The sequence below is a fragment of the Diabrotica undecimpunctata genome, chromosome 5, assembly GCF_040954645.1.
Source record: "Diabrotica undecimpunctata isolate CICGRU chromosome 5, icDiaUnde3, whole genome shotgun sequence".
NCBI classification, from domain to species: domain Eukaryota; kingdom Metazoa; phylum Arthropoda; class Insecta; order Coleoptera; family Chrysomelidae; genus Diabrotica; species Diabrotica undecimpunctata.
Window position 1 is genome coordinate 48,722,951 of NC_092807.1, and position 20,865 is coordinate 48,743,815.

The 20,865-nt window shown below is 31.8% G+C and overlaps 1 protein-coding gene across 1 annotated transcript in view; it reads left to right on the forward strand.

Moving 5' to 3' along the window:
* The window catches only part of Neto (Neuropilin and tolloid-like), a 1,182,027-nt gene that overhangs the window by 887,524 nt on the left and 273,638 nt on the right, over positions 1–20,865 (forward strand). The gene's annotated exons all lie outside the window — the stretch shown is intronic.

Here is a 20,865-nt window from a genome sequence, read left to right on the forward strand (position 1 = left end):
TTGTTTCGAGTGACTAATATTTTTAATGTCGACTTTTGCGGGTCTGAGGGTCTTTTCCAAAAAAAAAATATATTTTTTTTTTAACAATCCTTTTTTCGTTTAAACTAACAAATTCTTGACTGATTCAAGAATTAAGTTTAATTCCTATTATCAAATGAGATGTAATTGCATGAGATTAGAAAAAGGGTCGTCTAGTAACTTTTAGCACGGGTAAAACTAAGTTACTTACAACAATTCTTGGTACGAAAGAGTACTGTCGTCTCGGGATAATAAATAAGGGTCTTAAACACCTTCAGATCTTCGGACGCTCTGTAAAGATCTTCGAATATCGCAGGCGAAAGCTTCTCTACTCAAGTCCATTTACATTGGATGCACTTGATGAATATTTCTCTTCTGATGACTTGCCTTGAGAAAGCCTATGACTTGCTATTTTTTACAAGACAAAATATCTTCTTCTTCTTAAGGTGCCTTCTCTATTACTGAAGGTTGGCTATAACTACAGCAAATTGCTCTCTATCTTGAGCTGTTCTTAGTATTGAATGTGTGTCCATGCCTGTCTAGTCTCTTACATTCTTCAACCAGAAGCATTTTTTCTTCTTCCTGGACCTCTTCTTCCTTCCATCTTCCCTTCCATTATAAGTCGTAGGAAGTTGTATTGTTTTCCTTTGTAAATATGTCCTAGATAACTCGTTTTTCTGTTTTTTACAATATTTAGGAGTTCTCTCTCAGTACCCATTCTTCTTAGCACCTCGTTGTTGGTCACGTGCTCTGTCCAAGAGATCTTTAGCAGTCTTCGAAAAACCCACATCTCAAAGGCTTCTATACCCCTCATACTTGTAATTCCAAGAGTCCATGTTTCCACTCCGTATAGCAATATGGAATAAATAAACGTTTTTACAAATTGGTATCGGATATCCAACGATAACGTAGAGTTTATTAGGAATTTTTTCATTCGTTGAAATGCGGACCTAGCATATTATATACCAGCATGTATTTCGACCTCGTGGTCAAGATCGTTTGTTATCCAGCAACCAAGATACTGGAATCTTTGTACTGGTTCTATATGTTTGTTATAGACACAAATATTAATGTCGACATTTGGTGCACGTGTAACAGCCATTACTTTTGTTTTATTTGTGTTTATATTTAGTTCCAAGCTATCTCCCTCTCTGGTTATAACATTCAAAAGTCGTTGTAAACCCTGAGCACTGTCCGCAATAATGACGGTGTCGTCTGCGTATCTTAAGTTGTTTACGTATTCTCCGTTGATTTTTATTTCTTCTTCAATATTTTCGAGGGCATTTTGAAAGATCTTTTCGGAAAATATATTGAATAACAGTGGAAAAAGTATCAGCCCTGACGAACTCTCCTTTTTGTTGGCAATTCTGCTGTCAGACGATTGTCTATTTTGATCGACGCCATTTGATCCTAATATAGTTTTTTAATAAGTGTTACAGTGTTATGGTCTATACCAAGTTGTGTTAGGGTTTCTATGAGTTCTGTGTGTTTCACTCGATCAAACGCTTTTTCGTAGACGATAAAAAGGAGAAACACGTCTTTTCGCTGATCTCAACTAATTAACAATGTTACCTAAAGTCAAATTTAAATTTAACTGATAATACATTGTTGGAAGTGCATCTCATGATCTTTCTAGTTCTTTACACATCAATTTTAATGTTTTTTACTTAAGTTTTTTACAACAATTTTTTATATACATGCATTATTATCACATGTTCGTTTGCTGTGCTAAGTTTGTTAATTTGTAAACTATACCTAGTTTCAATTGTTTATACAACTTAATCTCTGAATGTTCCATTATCAAAAGCTTTTTTACAAATTTAAAATCATTGACTGCTACATGTCTTTTTGAGATGAACTGATGATGCTTTCTAAGCAGAAAGCGAAACGTCTTCAATAAATAGATGAAGTAGCCACCTTCTTTGTCTTTTATTTCTCCACTTTGACCGAAAAACCCACCACTCTTCGAGTGTTCCTTAGTTTATATATATATATATATATATATATATATATATATATATATATATATATATATATATATATATATATATATATATATATATATATATATATATATATATTTCACAGTAAATAAAAATTAAATAATTTTTTTTTGTTTTGGCAAATCCCATCGTTGCGTATACGCAACATTTTGTTATTAAAAACTAAGAACTTTTATTTTTTTTTAACTTGATAAATAAGTATTTAGATATAATTTTAGCAATAAAATGCAATAAAAACAGAAAATTTGTTTTTCTTCTACTCTTGGCAACTAATGGGTTAAAGAAATAATACGAAGCCTCGGAAACAATGACGAAACATGCAAGGACAAAGAAAACGAAACGGAAAATAAGCACAGATTTAGATAAACAATTCCATGGAACACTAATTCCTTTAAAAAAAATCGTAGAAGAATTGACAAACTGAATGAAAGAATTGATTTAACTAACGTTGTTAAATTTACAGCGTTTCTTAATCTTTGTGATAAGTGAGACCCATTCTAGTAGTCACTTTTATTGTAAAACTCTGGTTTGTTTCAATTGTATGCGATGGTTTTAATAGAGTTATTAGTTGAAGAATAAAATTTAGAAGACCAAATATTTCGACTCCAGTAGTATGTATTTGCAGAAATATGCATAAAAGAAGTTTTTCTAATAATGCGGAAGTTTTCGTGCGGATATCTAACGATTATAATTAATATTCCGAGTCCAGCTACATCGGTTAAGTCATTAATTTTAAATAAAAATTTGCAAGATTTAAGAATTTAAGACAAAATGTAGGTTTATTATTTATATTACCTGCCAAATCTCTAATGAGCTGAGCTACCATGTCTTTCGAAAGTGAAATCTTAGCCATATCTTCTGTAGATTTTTTATTCAACACTCATTTTACCATCTCCATATTTTAAGGCTTAATATGATTATTTGCAATTGAGTAGTCTTTACCGCGTTGAGCTTTGAGGTAGCTAACTATGTAAGAAGCCTCATTTGCTTTCTAATTTTCCGTTTTTGCGGTTTGAATCATAACCGTTTTTAATTTTTTTTATGTTGGTCACGCTTCAGAATGAAAATCGCCACGCGCCAATCGTCACGCCAATCCCTACTTCATCCCCACGCCAACCTCCACCCAAACCACGTCATCATCGATAGTATAAATGAACCGTCGGTTGTTCCCAGTAGCAGTAATTCATTGATTAGTAATCAGTGTATTGGAATCTGACGGAGATGAGGCAGTCAATGAAGAAGTAAATGATGCAATAAAAAAATAAGAAAAAAAACTTAGAAACAATACCAAAAATCAAAAGAAAATCAAGATAGAAGAAAATACTTAAGAAATCGAGACAACGCAAAATTAAACGTTGAAGAAGCGAAACCAACTAGCTGGAGGAATTTTGAATTTAGAAACACATATAATAAATATTATAAATATATACTTTACAAAAATTCAAAGAATACGAGGAAGCCCAAGAATAAGAAGAACCAAAGGTAACATAAGAAGAGAAAGTTTTCGAACAAAACTGGAAAAATATAAATTGACTATGGAAGTGTTTGTTGGAAAAGAGGTTATCAAGAATTAAGACAAGAAAAGCGGATTACATTGATCCTGAGTAAAGTGGATAGAAAATGAAGGTTAAAAATGGCTACAAGAAATCCTGAGAGAGGTAAGGAGAACAGAAAGAATACCAAAAGACTGAGAGAAGAATTTGATGGTACCTATTTACAAAAAAGTAGAAGAAATAGTTTGTGAAAATTATAGGGCAATTTGTTTGTCACTTGTAACTTTCAAATACTATACCAGAGTAATAGAAAAAAGACTACGCGTAGCAATAGAGGAAAAATTGGACTAGTACCAAACTGCATTTAGATGCGGAAGGGGGACAACAGATAATATATTCATCTTGAGAAACCTAATAAAAAAAATGTCACTGGCATGGTGCAAATCAATGGTAGAAGATCAAATGAATTCAATATTAAAAAGAGAATAAATCAAAGTGACAGCCTCAGCCCATTACTATTCATCCTAGTAATGGATGAAATTCTGAAAAATACGAAAAGGGCCACAAACCATCTGCAAACTACGGTGCGATGTTTAAACTTAATACCGGTAAAACTTGACGTACTTTTATGTGCAGATAAAATTGTACTAATTGCTGACACTAGGGAAAAATTCAAGAATTGATAAATATATGGGTGAGAAAATAGGAAAACAAAGAATAGCATTAAACATAAAGAAAACAAAAAGTATGATAGTTAAACAAAAGAAAGTTGATGAGCGAAATCATTTTCTACTTTACTGTAAGGAAAACTAAATTGAGAGGGTATCACCTTTGAATATTTAGGGGTAGTGATATCAGAAGACGGACCAATCGATCAGGAGATATCAAACAAAGTGAAGAAAGCAAACAAAATTTACTATGCACTAAACAACACGATTTTGGGAAAACAAGAAACAGAAAGAGAAGTTAAGCTCAAGGTAGTAACAAAGAACTAAGAAAAATAGCTGCTGTCACAAAAATGGATCATATCAGAAATGATTACATAAAAAGCGAATTAAAGCAGGAACCAATAGGATCTAAAATTAAAATAAGAAAATTAAACTGGTTTGGACACATTATTATGATAGAACAGAGCAGACTACTAAGACGAGTAATCGAAAGGAAAGGCCAAGGATGGAATGGTTGAAACAATTCCTGAAAATATGCAGAGAAAAACGAAAATCATTTCAACAAATAAAAGAACTAGGCACTAAGGAGTTTCCGAAAAAGATGTAAGGTAAACTTTGAAATTGACACAATTGTTTGGTTTTAAAGAAGTGTAACAGTTTCCATAAACTTATACCATTTTAAAAGAATTTAGAATTAAAAGAGTTAATATGGAAAAAACTCATGAATGTCTGTTTTCTGTTGAAAAATACCTATCTAATGACGTACCACACATGGTATATTTTTATTGATATTTTTGAGACAGATATTTTTATTGTTCAAAGATGTCTTCTTTGGAATAAAAACCCACCTGTTTTTAGCGTTTTCACAAATTCTTATAAATATTGCCAAATATAATGGTGGACTCTTTTGCGTGGCTAACCCTGTACGTATCAGAAAATTCTTAATCATTTTTTTGTATTATAGCCTCTTTGTTTATGTAAATAAAAGTCTACAGATTGAGTTTTTGTCTCGCATAATATTTTTTATATATTTATTTTTACTACAATAAATATGTATAGTTTACTATTATGGTAGCCTTTCTCTAAATAAATTTCTAATAAATCAAAGTTTTAATTAAAAATGTTTGTGTAATAAATTGTAATTTGCTTTATACATATATAAACAACGATATGGAGAAAAATTATGACACGTATAATATGACAAATTGATTTATACCAACAGACTGGCCATATATATGTTTGTATACTCTATGCTACTGTTGATGCGAAGTAAACAAATAGGATTATTATATAGTAAACTGGAATATGTTTTACATGCAGTTTGTTCGAAGATCGTTAAGGAAATTGAAGCCATTTGAAGTATTTTTTGTATGCTTTGTGAATATTATTCACATTCCCTAAACTAGGACGATAAATAATCCAAATATGATACGTACTTATCTTTTTTCGTACATTTTATATTTAAATTCATTCAGTTGAATATTTCGTAAAGAACTGAATAGCTTTTATGTAGTTAAAATATAATTGACAAATTAAGTGTAATGAATATAGGATAATAATAGTTATTTATTGTACAAGACGATAAAATTGTACTTTATCTTCTAGAGCGTTTTTTAGCGTCGAGACGTCAGTCGAGACGCTAATTATGCTCGAGAAGATAATGCGATTTTATCGTCGTGTGCAATACAACATTTTTTTCTATGGCAAGACTTCAAGTTCAGGTGAAAAATAGAATTTCAAAGAAAATTGTAATTTTTAGCACAACAATCGCAATTGTGTTGCTCCGTTGCTAGGGATATGAATTACTCTGTCAACAAATGTCAAACAAATGTTACGTTTTGGTTTTTGCGGAGAATATTGTTGCGTTTTGTGTACAAAGTGAATAAATACGAAATGGACGGAAAAAAATTGACACAAGAAAAGGAAAACCTGCCATCAGATGTAGAAAATGCAGCGTTGGAAGCAAAAAGTTTATTGTTGCCACAAAAATTTAGGATGATGTATGAGAAAGAATACCATTTAATCCTTAATGTGTTTGAATTTGTAAATTTTATTGAATAAAAAAAAGTTAAAACATTTTATCTACTCTTGCTGTTAAAGTGTCACTTTATCTACCCTTGCGGTTAAAGTGATACTTTATCTACTCAAAACAGTTGTTATAGCAACACTTTAACATTAGCTATGGAAAAAAGGTTATATGTTATTTACTGTCAAACTTTCACACAATTCAACGACAATTTTTAAATATTTATGATAATTAAAAAACGTCAAATTAACATTATGCACTTTGTAAAAAAGTGCATAATGTCAATAATCAGGAATGTCATTACTCGGGTTTTTGGTGTTGATGAACACAAATATTATGACGGCGATGGTTTCCAAGGTATTAGATGTCCAGGGTAACCTCGTCTCCTGGACTTTCATGTTAATTTAATTTTAAATCAGTCGACAGTCATTACTTAAGCAGTTTTTGAGATCGCTAAACACAAGAATTTCATCAATAAATAACCATAGAATACCTCATCGAATTTTATTTATAAAACAGCAAAAAATATCCAAAACATGATTTTTTAAATTTGGTGCATTTAAGCATGTGGTAACATTGATGGAGTGTCACGTGATCCATATTATAATCTTTCCTGTAGCAGCTCCCACTTTTTACTTTTACATGTGCTCTTGTACTTTTTTTCTGATACGTACTAGTACACAGATATTCTCCAATTTACATAGTTAACGTGCGTATTTTTCTACTTGCCCTGTTTCTAGTTTTCTAAAAATTACTCTTTTTATATAAAGATGTCGATATGGAAAAAACGGTCTGGTTTGCAATGTGGTACGTAAAAATAGTGATGGGTGAATATAGGGACTATAAAGAAAATTAATTATCTGATACATACAGAACAAGATAAAGAGAAAAAATTAAATTTGAATGATACAGTTATTTTTTTAAATTATCTTTTTTACTTGGTGAATTTTTTTTAATTGTATTCAAGAAATTATATTCATTATAACTCTTAATAATACCACACTTTTATAAAAATCTTACATAACAAATTAGCAAAAAACTTCGGTAGATAAAGTCCACGTTGGGCACCAAATACCTTGGAGATCATCGCCGTCGTATTATTTGTGTTCAGTAACCCCAAAAATCACCGTATAATTAATTTTTGGTCAATAAACTCTAGACGATGAGGTTCACAACTGGGCTACAAGTAGCTTAAAAATTATCGCTGTTATAATATTCGTATTCATTGACCTCGAAAACCCTCAGAGTAATGACTTTTGACTGATTCCGAATGAAAATAATATAAAACTCCAGAAGACGAGGTTTACCCTCGGCACCAGGTAGCTCGAGGATAATTGACGTCATAATATTCGTGTTCAGCAATCTCGAAAACCCGTAAGTAAGGATTTTCGACTGATTTTGAATAAAAATAACATAAAACACTCTAGCAGACAAGGTCCATCCTGAGCACCAACTCGAGGAATATCTTCGTTATCATGTTCGTATTCCTCGACCTAAAAAATCCACGAGTAAAAAAATTAAACTCATTCCTGTCGTTGTCTTTCTAGTTGAATTTTTTTTATTTTCTATGCACTTTGTAATCATCACAAATCTTGGGTGTCGTATAATGTTTGTTATGTATTTGTTAAAGATCTCAGAAAATTGTTGATGTTACTGGTCATAACCAGAAGAAAAGAAGGAAGTAATAAGTTACCCCAACCTACTGTTCTCCGTCCGAGCAGTAAGCTACGATGTAGATTAATGGTCCCTAAACCTCCAGATGGTTTTAATTATCTTTAAATTTCGATTTCGAAGAACAAGATAATAAAGAATTCCAATGTATTACAAAAACTTTAGAGCCTAAATTGTTTAACTCGGTCGTTAGGTTAGGTTAATCGGAAGTTAACGATTTGGTTTGGGATATTGCGTTAACTTAACGGAAGAAAAAGATGAAAGTATGTATATATAATAAATATATTATAAATAAATGCTGGTTATTCCTAGGAATAATTAAAACGATCGAAAATATCTACCAAAACAACACAAGAAAAGTAAAAGTAGAAGAAGAACTAACCGATCCTATTAATGCTGGCAATGGGATACGACAGGGAGATTCTCGAGTCCTCTATTGTTACTTAAAAAGGTCTGCTATGCAGACGACGCAATACTACTCTCTTAAAGTTAAGATGATTTACAACGTATGCTGCACCAATTTAATATAACCGCCAGAAAATATAACATATTAATTTCCTCAAAAAAGACAAAATGTATGGTTACAACAGCAAATTTACTAAAATGTAAATTGGAGCTAGAAGGTCAGATAATAGAACATCTGATGGATTTTAAATATCTAGGCATCACATTGTCTAGCTACGGAAAGCTTGAAACCGAAGTGGAAGATCAGGTGAATAGAGCAAACAGAGCCGCAGGCTGCCTGAATGAAACAATATGGAGAAATAAAAATATCGGAAAAGAAACAAAAGGCAAAATTTACAAAACAGTCATTAGACCAATAATGACATACGCGTCAGAAACAAGACCTGACACAGAGAGGACAAAAAGAATGTTAGAAACAGCAGAGATAAAAACGCTTAGAAAATTAATCGTAAGACACTATGGGACAGAGCTAAAAGTACAGATATATGACGTAGATACAAAGTGGAGAACATCAAGAACTGGGTAAGAAATAGAAAAGTAGAATGGAATGATCATATAAGCCGAATGGCAACAAATAGAGTAGTAAAGACGGCAAGAGACGGTTCCCCTATAGAAAGACGATCAGTAGGAAGACCACGAAAACGATGGAACAACAACCTAATGGAGGCACATTGGAAAATAGACGGAGTCATGTCTATATAAAAAGAAGAAGAAGATAAATGCTGGTTCCAACTGCCAAAAAAATCTGACAAACATGTTCCAATGAGGTTCCAACCATGAGGTTTTCAGCTGCCAAAAATAAAGAAGGGAGATCAACAATTTTCCAAGGTTTTTAAACAAGAGAGTGATTTACTAGCTCATATGTTTCCTATCCAATGAATATGTGTGGTATAGAATACTTACTGGAATTAAAAAATGAGAAGAATGTAGGTTGTTTCTTGATTCATCTTAAACTAGTTTAAATGCTGCTTTACTACATAATAGTAACATGGAAACTAATATATGGAATTATTTGATATTTCTTATTATTTTAATCAAATTTTAAAAAACCAGCATACGATATCAAAAAATATTTATTTAAAAGAACATTAATCAAAAATTCATAAAAAATTAAAGAAAACAAATACATTCTTGAACTAACAAATTAAAAACTTTTGTGTTAGTTAATAGCGTAAAAAATTTCAATGTAAATCGAATAATGTTTTAATTGTTGTTATTTATTCATGTTTTTCCAGTAGTCAGTGTTACCACTCCTAGATCTTACGCAAACTTTAATTCCCGTGGAATCCCATACTCCTAAACAAATTGTCACATATTGCTGTGATAGATTGCTCCAATCTTTGAGAACAACTTGTACTAGGTGTGTGGTGTTTTGTGGATTATCCCGGATAGCTGTAATTCTTATTTTAAGCATATCCCACAAATACTTTATAGGGTTTAGGTCGGGTGAGCAAACAGGCCACTCCAGAATAGTAATATCTGCTGCTTTAAGGATGTCTGTAATCTGGTCTGTCTCCTAGTATGTGAAGGTGCCTTATCGTACATGAAAATATATTTTCTCTTATTTTAGTTTTCTTATTAGTCAACATACCTACCAGCGAGTAGTAAATCAAAGGAGTTATTTCCCCGATCATAATGCCTTCCCAGAACATGACACTTTCTTCTTTATATATATATATATATATATATATATATATATATATATATATATATATATATATATATATATATATATTGTTATGATGTGTTGTTTTGTTTGAATGATGATGAGCAATGAGTATTTTTAATAATATAATATATAGGGTTTTTATCGCGGTTCTCAAAGAATTAGTTTGTAAGTACTTTTTTAAATTATCTTTATTATAACTATTATGAAACACACATATATATCTAACCTAGCCAATGTAAATTTAAAATAAACTATCTTTAAATTGATATTCTTATAAAACTAATTAAATTCTATAGACAATGTAAAATTTAAACAAACTATCTTCAAAATTGAAATTGTTATGACACTAACTAAATTATATTAACAAAATTTTGTACCTTTCTTTCACTGAATGCCTAAATGAACTGTTTTCCACTATATAGATTCTAATCATCACTGAATGTCTTCGTACTTCGGTTATCCTTGTTTTTGTGAAATTACTTTTTCCAATTATCAGCTTCTACCAATTTAAGATATATTTTTCTTCACCAGCATTTATACACCACCAAGCAAACCAGTAAACAGCATTTATATTTATTCTTCTTTTCAATATACCAATATCCAATTATTATAAGTTGATTTATACTAATTTCCAACCATAATATAATTTAATTTCTTCCAATATACTTTTTTTAATTATATTAAACTATTGGACTATTTGTACTTGATTCACTGACTCCAACTAACTTTCATATTTCTTACTAAACTTTTCTGACTGACTTCTTGAAAATTCTGAACAATTTACTAACTAAATGTGTCTACTAACTTTCATAATGAACTGGCCTGACTTCTGACTAAAAACTTCCATCTTGAATCCAAATCACGGGTATTTATATCTTTTTGGATATTCCAGAATCATCTGGTAAGAGATCATGTTCCATCCCGTTCTATTTCTTCGATATGGATGTTCTCGAAAAAATATCTGTTCCATCCACCGACATAATCATTATTCCAGAATGTTCGACCGTAAACAATGGTCACACTCTTCACTCTGGAGAATTCGTTAATGTTCCATTGATAATTTTGTTGACATTTAGGCTTTTCAGATCAGAATAAACATTCAAATTAGTAACTAACACTCTAATTTAATAAAATACACATTTCAAACAATATATTATTATAACCCCACTTTATATTCCTAAATTATTTCCTAAAATGTCACTTGGAGAGTATAGTTGGTTGCCTAGGCACATGGCTCACTTAAATATATTTACAACATTAAAATACAACTTTTTACAATTATTATATGCTAATTTATTAAAAATGCCCTCACATAAATATATTTTTATTAAATTCTCTAGTATATAACTTCTTAAAATAATCAAATACTTTTTTATATCTAATATTATGTAGTATATAACTTATAAATTATTTTCTATAAACCCCAATCGTCACAATACCCCAAAATAATATTTAAAATAAATAATTTACTTATTATTTTTTTAAATATTAATTTTCTCATACCTTATTAAATTTAATAAATCAATTTTTTTTTTTTTTTTTAATTAAAATGTGTTAAATACATCCCTGTTCGCTGTCTATGTCAAAGCAGAGAACAACGGAGCACAGTTCGGGTTCGGCTATTCTATGGTCAAACTGTCATGTCAAATGGAGCAATGAATGCTATGTATATATCAGAGACTAAAATATAACCTTAATTAAAAATATAATCTATATTGTGTTATGTTTATTTATAGACAAAATCTAGGAATTATTTCCATTCTTTTCGTATTCTCTTCCATTGTCTTGTTCATCTGCATCATTAATGACATCAAAGCTGCCATATTGACATTTTCCTCTCTTTCTGGATTCATTTCTGCAGTATCTTGTGGAGCTTGAACTAAACTCTCCTCTTGTATAGGTTGTGTTTCTACTTCCACATCTTCTTCATTCTTTTTGCTTCTTATACCTTTCTTTCCTTGAGACATTTTGAGACTTTACTTGTTCAAATATAATTAAAAATAAAATCTATAATTTTTCCTTTCTACTGATGATTAATTTAATTATATGAGAGCACTTATCTTCCCAAACTAATTCTTTTAAATAGAGAGCCACCGCGTTGGGTGCCAAATTGTTATGATGTATTTTTTGTTTGAATGATGAGCAATGAGTATTTTTAATAATATAGGGTTTTATCGCGGTTCTCAAAGAATTAGTTTGTTAGTACTTTTTTAAATTATCTTTATTATAACTATTATGGAACACACATATATATCTAACCTAGCCAATGTAAATTTAAAATAAACTATCTTTAAATTGATACTCTTATAAAACTAATTAAATTCTATAGACAATGTAAAATTTAAACAAACTATCTTCAAAATTGAAATTGTTATGACATTAACTAAATTATATTAACAAAATTTTGTACCTTTCTTTCACTGAATGCCTAAATGAACCGTTTTCCACTATATAGATTCTAATCACCACTGAATGTCTTCGTACTTCGGTTATCCTTGTTTTTGTGAAATTACTTTTTCCAATTATCAGCTTCTACCAATTTAAGATATAGTTTTCTTCAGCAGCATTTATACACCACCAGCAAACACCATTTATATTTATTCTTCTTTTCAATATACCAATATCCAATTATTATAAGTTGATTTATACTAATCTCCAATCATAATATAATTTTAATTCCTTCCAATGTCCATCCAATATTCTTCTAATATACTTTTATAATCTTCAATAATTATTTGTGTATAATTATAAATGTGCATTAAATATATGCATAATTTTTAATCTTCATTTAACTCATTATATTAAACAATTGGACTATTTGTACTTGATTCACTGACTCCAACTAACTTTCATATTTCTTCCTAAACTTTTCTGACTGACTTCTTGAAAATTCTGAAAAATTTACTTCACTAAATGTGTCTACTAACTTTCATAATGAACTGGCCTGACTTCTGACTAAAAAACTGCCTCTTGAATCCAAATCACGGGTATTTATATCTTTTTGGATATTCTAGAACCATCTGGTAAGAGATCATGTTCCAATTTCGTTCTATTTCTTCGATATGGATGTTCTCGAAAAAATATCTGTTCCATCCACTAACATAATCATTATTCCAGAATGTTCGACCGTAAACAATGGTCACACTCTGCACTCTGGAGAATTCGTTTATGTTCCATTGATAATTTTGTTGACATTTAGGCTTTTCAGATCAGAATAAACATTCAAATTAGTAACTAACACTCTAATTTAATAAAATACACATTTCAAACAATATATTATTATAACCCCACTTTATATTCCCTATAATTCTTAATTTCTATCTGTCACTTCGAGAGTATTTTTGGTTGCCTATGCACATGGCTCACTTAAATATATTTACAACATTAAAATACAACTTTTTACAATTATTATATGATAATTTCTTAAAAATACCCTCACATAAATAATTTTTATTAAATTCTCTAGTATATAACTTATTTAAAACAACCAAATATCTAATATTATGTAGTATATAACTTATAAATTATTTTCTCTAAACCCTAATCGTATCAATATATATATATATATATATATATATATATATATATATATATATATATATATATATATATACGAAGTGAAAATAGGAATAAAAGTATTCAATCAATATAAGTGATTCAACCACTATGTATTTTTAACCAATTCAATCCAATTTGTCTTTTTTAGTTTCCGTTTTGGACTTGGTTGTGTATTTGTATTTAAATTAACTGTACGTTTTATTAAAATTGGGAAGTGGTCACTACTATATAAATCTTTTAGTGCTATACAATCTAGTTAGGTGAGCAATGAGGGTTCGCATATGGAAAAAGCAATGACAGAAGATCCATATTGAATATCCATATTGAATATTGTTGGAGATCCGTGGTTGAATAGGCATAGGTTCATAGTGTTAAAATCATTTTCTAACATATTTACCCTCGGTGTTGTTATATTTGATCCCCATGTTATGTTATGGCCATTAAAATCTCCCGTGATTATTCGAGGTAAGGGAAATTGTTGGAGAAGATTAATTAATTCGAACTGAGTTGAATTTCGCCTGGTGGCATAAATACTACAAATATTGAACTTTAGTGGAGCCAGTGCTGTTACAGCGACTGCTTCGATATTAGTTATAAGGTATATATTTTGGACAGGTATAGTTGACTTTATATATACGCGTAGCAATATTTTCTGTTTATACTTTTTTAATATATTCCACTTCTTTGGATTCCTGTGTTTCTTCCTAGTCATTCTACTTCCTAATTCTATTGGAGATTTCTTGCAAATTGGAGATTGGATTCTTATTATTTGTACGATTTTCAACAGTAACAATAATATTTCTTACGCTATTTTGACCCCCCCCCCCCCCCACTTTTATCATGGCGAATAATAAAACAAAAGGAAATGGTCCCCAGGTTGGTAAGAAAACTTCTGAATCCCACACCTCAAAGGTCTGCCTCGCAGTATCTGGGAGAGATACATCTAAGATGAACATCAATTAAACTGATCCAGGTATGCTTATGATGACGAAGATATGGAACTATTTTATGAAGATATTACAAAGGCTATGGGAGAATATAAAAATCGTCTTACACTAGTAATTGAGATTTCAATGCCAACCTGGGTAGAAAACTAAACAAAGAAGAAACTAAAATAGGAGATTTCGGGTATGGTTAGAGAAATGATAGAGGTGCCACTTTGATGAACTACCTAGAAGAAAAGCATCTATGTGCAATGAACTCCTTTTACAAAAAGAAGCCCCAACGAAAATGGACATGGATCAGCCCTAATGGATCCACCAAAAATGAGATCGACTACATACTCTCCACGGAACGATATATCATTAAAGACGTAACAGTTCTTAACAGATTTACAACAGGTAGCGATCACAGGATGGTCAGAGCAAAAATTAGTGTTGACGGACTACTATGAAATGAAAAGAAAAATAATAAGAAACTGGGATCTAGTAGATAGTAACAAACTAGGGCAATATACAGAGATATATAAAGACCTATTAAAAGAACAACTTACCCAAAAATTAGACAGTGATGATAAAGATATAGACGAAATAGACAACATACTTACAGCAACGATGATTACATCAGGAAAGAAATAGCAAAAAAGGATCTAAAAAAGAACAACTATATATCAACAGAAACAAAGAAGCTTATGGATAAAAGAAGAAAGCTGAACGAAGAAGGAAAAAGGAAATCTATAGAATATGTAGAAACCAATAAAAGAATAAGCAGAATGATAAAAGAAAATAAGAGAAAAGAACAAAAAATAAAAATAGAAGAAGTAATTCAGAACAACAAAAATATGAAATGCTTAAGACCGAAATTAGGTAAGTGTGAAATAAACAAAATAAAAGATGTAAACGGAGTCAGAAACAAACATTAAAGATGACATCATAAATATTATCCACTATTTCTTCTCAGAATTATATAAAACAAAAAAAGAACCACCAGAAGAAATTAAAAACCAACTTAAGGCTAAAATAAAAAATGTCAACTCAGAGCTACAGCCAGAAATAAGCAAATCAGAAATAAAGAAGGCATTGAAAGAAATGAAAAACAACAAATCGCCTGGAAAAGATGAAATAACTGCAGAAATGCTGAAATATGGTGGAAAATGGTAATTAATAATCTACATTCCCTATTTAACAAGATATTAAAAGAAAAAAGAATCTCAAACAACTGGAAGAAATCCGTAACCATTATCCTACAACAAATAAGAGGATGAAGCAGACATAAAAAAACTACCGTCCTATAACACTCCTCAATTTTTTTTTTATAGCCTTTTTTCTATCCGAATTGTCGAATAAAGGCCTCTCCCATTTCTCGCCATTCATCCCTGTTGTGTGCTAGGCGTTTCCACATTGGTCCTGCGACTCTTTTGATATCGTCGCTCCAGCGCATTTGAGGTCTTCCTGTTGGTCTCTTCGCATCGTACGGTCGCCAGTTTCCGACTTCTTTGTTCCATCTACCCATCTCGAGACGTTAGTTGTGTCCAGCCCATTTCCATTTTAATTTAGCTGCTTGTTTCGCGGCGTCCTTTATTTTTGTTTTGTTCCGGATTGCTTCGTTCGTTTGCTGATCTATTAGTGAGATACCAAGCATCTGTCGTTCCATGGCTCGCTGAGTTTTTCGAATCTTGTCCACGTTCTTTTTTGTGAATGTCCAGGTTTGAGCTCCGTAAGTGAGAACGGGAAGGATACAAGAATCAAACACTTTGGTTCGAAGGTTTTGGGTATCTTTTTGTCTTTCAGTATGTATGAGAGTTTTCACAATGCGGCCCATCCCATTCTTACTCGTCTGCTTATTTCGGTAGTTTGGTTTTCTTTGTTTACCTTGATATTCTGACCCAGATATATGTATTCTTCTACATGTTCCACTTTTGTTCCTTGGATGGTTATCGTCGGTTGATCATCTTTATTCGACATTAGCTTAGTTTTCCTTTTTTTATGGATTCCGTATGAAGCTCATCGAACATCGTCTTCAGTTCTTTCCAGCTGTCGGCTATTAGTACTACGTCATCTGCATATCTTAAATGGTTTAAATACTTTCCGTTTATCGATAGTCCCTTCGTTTCCCAATTTAGTGATTTAAGATGTCTTCAAGTGCGGCAGTAAATAGTTTTGGAGATATGGTGTCTCCCTGTCTTACTCCTCGGTTGATTTTTATTGGCCTCGTTTTCATTCCGTTATCCATCGTGACTACCATTTTAGCGTGTTGATATATATTATGTATTAATATCCTATATCTAGAATCTATTCTGCTGTTGACCAGTGCTTCCTCAATAGCCCATAATTCTATGCTGTCAAAAGCTTTCTCGTAGTCTATAAATGCTAAACAGATTGGTAAATTGTATTCGTTAACTTTTTCTATTAGGACCTTTAGTGTGTGAAGATGGTCACATGTACTGAACCCTTTTCTAAATCAGGCTTACTCTACTGGTTGATATACATCGAACTTTGTTGTCAATCTATTTGTAATTATTTTTGTGAATGTTTTATAAAGTTGTGATAGTAGTGATATTGGACGATAATTTTTCAGATCTGTATTGTCCCCTTTTTTGTGTATTAATATTGTGTTAGCAGTATTCCATTCCTTTGGTATGTTTCCTTCAAATAGGCATTTATTAAAAAGTATTTTTAGGTACCTGATGACTTCTTCTCCGCCTTCTTTCAACATTTCTGCCAGAATTCCATCAGTACCCGGTGCTTTATTTCTTTTCAATTCTTTAATTGCATTTTCTATTTCTACTTCGCTTATTTCGGGCATTACTTCAGAATTTACGTTTGTTATTTGTCTTTTCAGATTTTGCTTTGAAGAGTCGGGGGATCGTTTTTTGAGCGGTATAACTCAGTATAGAAGTTTTCAACTATGTTTGATATCTGAGCTTTGTTTGTTTCTAGTTGGCCTTGTTGATTTTTCATAGTTATAATATTTTTCTTTCCTAATTTCGGTTTGGTATATTTCAGACTTCGATTTTTCTCTATCACTCTTTCTACATGTTCTTGTTGATGTTTTTTAATATCGTCTTTTATCTGTTTTCGTATGGCTCGATTAAGTTCTTTGTATTCTGTGGTATTTCTTTTGTTTAGTGACAGGAGCTCTTTTCGTTGTTTCAGCATATCTTCGATTCTGCACTTATTTTGGATTTTTTGTTGTTATGGCGGGTTGCTACTTCTGAGCTAGCATTCAATAGTTCTTTTGTTATCACTGAGTTAATTTTATTAACGCTGAGTTGTTCCAGATTGAGTGCTTGGGCGGTTTTTAATTTGCTAGCATATTTTTCTTTATCGACTTTTAGCTTTTCTGTGTCTATTTGTATCGTGTTATTAAGTTAATTCTACGTTTGCTATACTTAATCCTTAGTTTAGCTTTAACCATTCTGTGATCACTACCCAGAGAGACATTATTTATTACTGTTACATCTTCTACGATACCTTTCTTGTTACACATGATGTAATCGATTTCGTTCCTTGTTTTTCCGTCTGGTGATAACCACGTCCACTTTCTTTGCGGTTTTTTCTTATAAAATGTGTTCATTACGAAATATTTGTTGCTATGTAGGAAGTTAACCAGGGTTTCTCCTCTCTCATTTCTAACACCATAGCCGAATTCACCAATATAGTTTTCGCTTTCTTCTAGTCGTTGTCCAATCTTAGCGTTGAAATCCTCTATTATAAGTGTGTAAGTGCTGTGATAGTTCGTGTTGGTTTCTATTATTTTCTCGTAGAACTCATCTATCTCTTCATCGGGTGCGTTGAAGTTGGGGCGTACACTTGAATGATTTTTAGGGTGATTTTCTCGTTTATATTCATCACAATTATTGACAATTCTTTCTGAGATTCCCACATATTGTTCTATTTTATTAGCATGTTTCTTAGAAACCAGAAATCCTACGCCGTTTAGACTTTGTTCTTTGTGCCCTTTGTAATACAAGATGTTACCTGATTGCAATGTTATGCGCTCCTCACCTTTCCTTTTTACCTCTGCGAGACCAATTATGTCCCACTTTAGGTCCTTTATTTCTTCTTCTAGCTCATAGATTTTTCATCTCTGTTTAAGGACATTGAGTGTTGCTATATTCAAGTTTGTTGTTTTTAGCGATTTCTTGCTTCCCCAAGATTCCATGAAGCTGTCCTTTTTTATAAAGGATTGGGACTTGCCAATACTGTATGATCTACCCACCTGGGGACGTACTCCTATAGTTTTAGAATTCGCCATCATTTTGGGGAGGTTATTAGCCTTAAAACACCGCGCTGGCCAGACGTGTTGGTGAGTGTGTATTCAGCCGTCCATTCTGGATCAGGACGCTGTTCGTAGCCGTCCACTCTGGATCAGACGCTACAGTTTGTGATCTTATACTATCCCTAAAATCAAGGGTTGCCAGCTCCGCCATCTTCGCCGTATCGAAGTATTCTTCGTCGCCTTGGATGCCGTTCTGGACTTCATCCGTGACCCTGGACAAGGGACCCTTAACAGGTGCTAGCTTCCCGGGTCAAGAAGCTCCTGGAATCTGAGGAGGGCAGGATTGATTCCACTTTCCCTGATAGAACCATCCAATAGAATCCAAGGGACTCCAAAGGAGTTCCTACCCGCTACACTCCTCAATGTAATGTATAAACTCCTAACAAAAATTTTAACCAATAGATTGACGACAAATTCGACGGATACCAGTAGAAAGAACAAGCTGGTTTTAGAAGGGATTCAGCACAAGTGACAATTTACTAAGTATGAAAATACTTATAGAACGAGCAAATGAATACCACATTCCTCTATATATAGCGTTCATAGGTTTCGAAAAGGCTTTCGACAGTGTCGAACATTGGCAGTGAAAAGTTCTTTGATTAACAGCAGAATTGACCACAGATATACGGAACTAATGGCCAATATATATAAGGAAGCCAAAACAACAATAAAAGTATATGAAGGAACAAAATCAATACAAATAAATAGAGGCGTGAGACAGGGTAACACAATATCACCGAAACGTTTAAATCAGGCTCTGGAAGATATTTTAAAGATTAGAATGTGAAGAAAAAGGTATAAAAATTTGTGGACAACGGTTGGACCCTCTAAGGTACGCTGATGACATCGCATTGATAACCGATAAAAAAGAAGAATTATTTAAAAATGATGAAAGAACTGGACATAGAAGCTGGGAAGATAGGCCTTAATATGAATTACAGCAAAATCATAACAAATACAGATAAAGACATCACAATAAGGATCGGACAATATGAAATAGAACAAGTTTAGGATTATATATATCTGAGTCAAACTATAAAACTTAACAAAGAAAACCAAAGAGCAGAGATAAAAAGACGAGTTAGACTGGCATGGGCGGCATTTGGCAAAACTAATCTACATTCTTAAAAACAAAAGATATCCACAGCATCTTAAGACCAAAGTATACAATTAATGCGTACTTCCTGTTCTCACTTATGGTTCCCAAACGTGGACATTTACAAAAGCAAACATGGACAAAATCATAAAAACCCAAAGAGCAATGAAAAGACAAATGTTACACATAAGACTAATGGATAAAAAGAGAAACGAGTGGATAAGAGAGAAAACAAAAGTGAGGAATTTAGACAAGAAGTTGCAAAATTGAAATAGACATTGCAGGACACAATATAAGACAAAAAGAAGACCGATGAAACAAAATTCTTATAACTTGGGAGACCGTGGGAATATAAACGAAGCAGAGGAAGGCCCCAAATGAGATGGTCAGGTGATATCAAGAAGCACGTGGGCTCTAGGTGGATGACTATTGCGACAGACCAGAGAAGAATGAAAAGGATTGGAAGGCCTATGTCCAAAGATGAACCGAAGAAGGCTAATTAGATAGATAGATAGATTTTGAACTGTGTTGTAATAATCACTAAAAGCATCATTGTTACCTGATCTGATACAAGTATCATTTTCCAAGAATTGAAAATTCTATGTATTTTCTATTTGGTGAAATATTTTCTTTTGAAATCTTTGTTTTTTTTTGTTTGTTGTCAACGTTCTCAATTATCATAATCTTTGTTTGTTATCTGGCTAATATTTATCTCTAAGCAGTCACCAAAAAGATTGTCTTCTTTAATATTCTTACATCACAAACATTAGCATTGTCGCTAGCTTTCAATTATTAATCTTATGTTTTTATATAATATCTAGTTTATATCATACCTTTATAACCTAATATAATATATAATATTAAGCTTTAATTAATATTTGATTGTATTAATATGTTTACATATTGAATCAATATTTTATACAACCAATATCTATAAACGGCATCACACAGGTAAGGAAAAGCATAAATACAAACTGC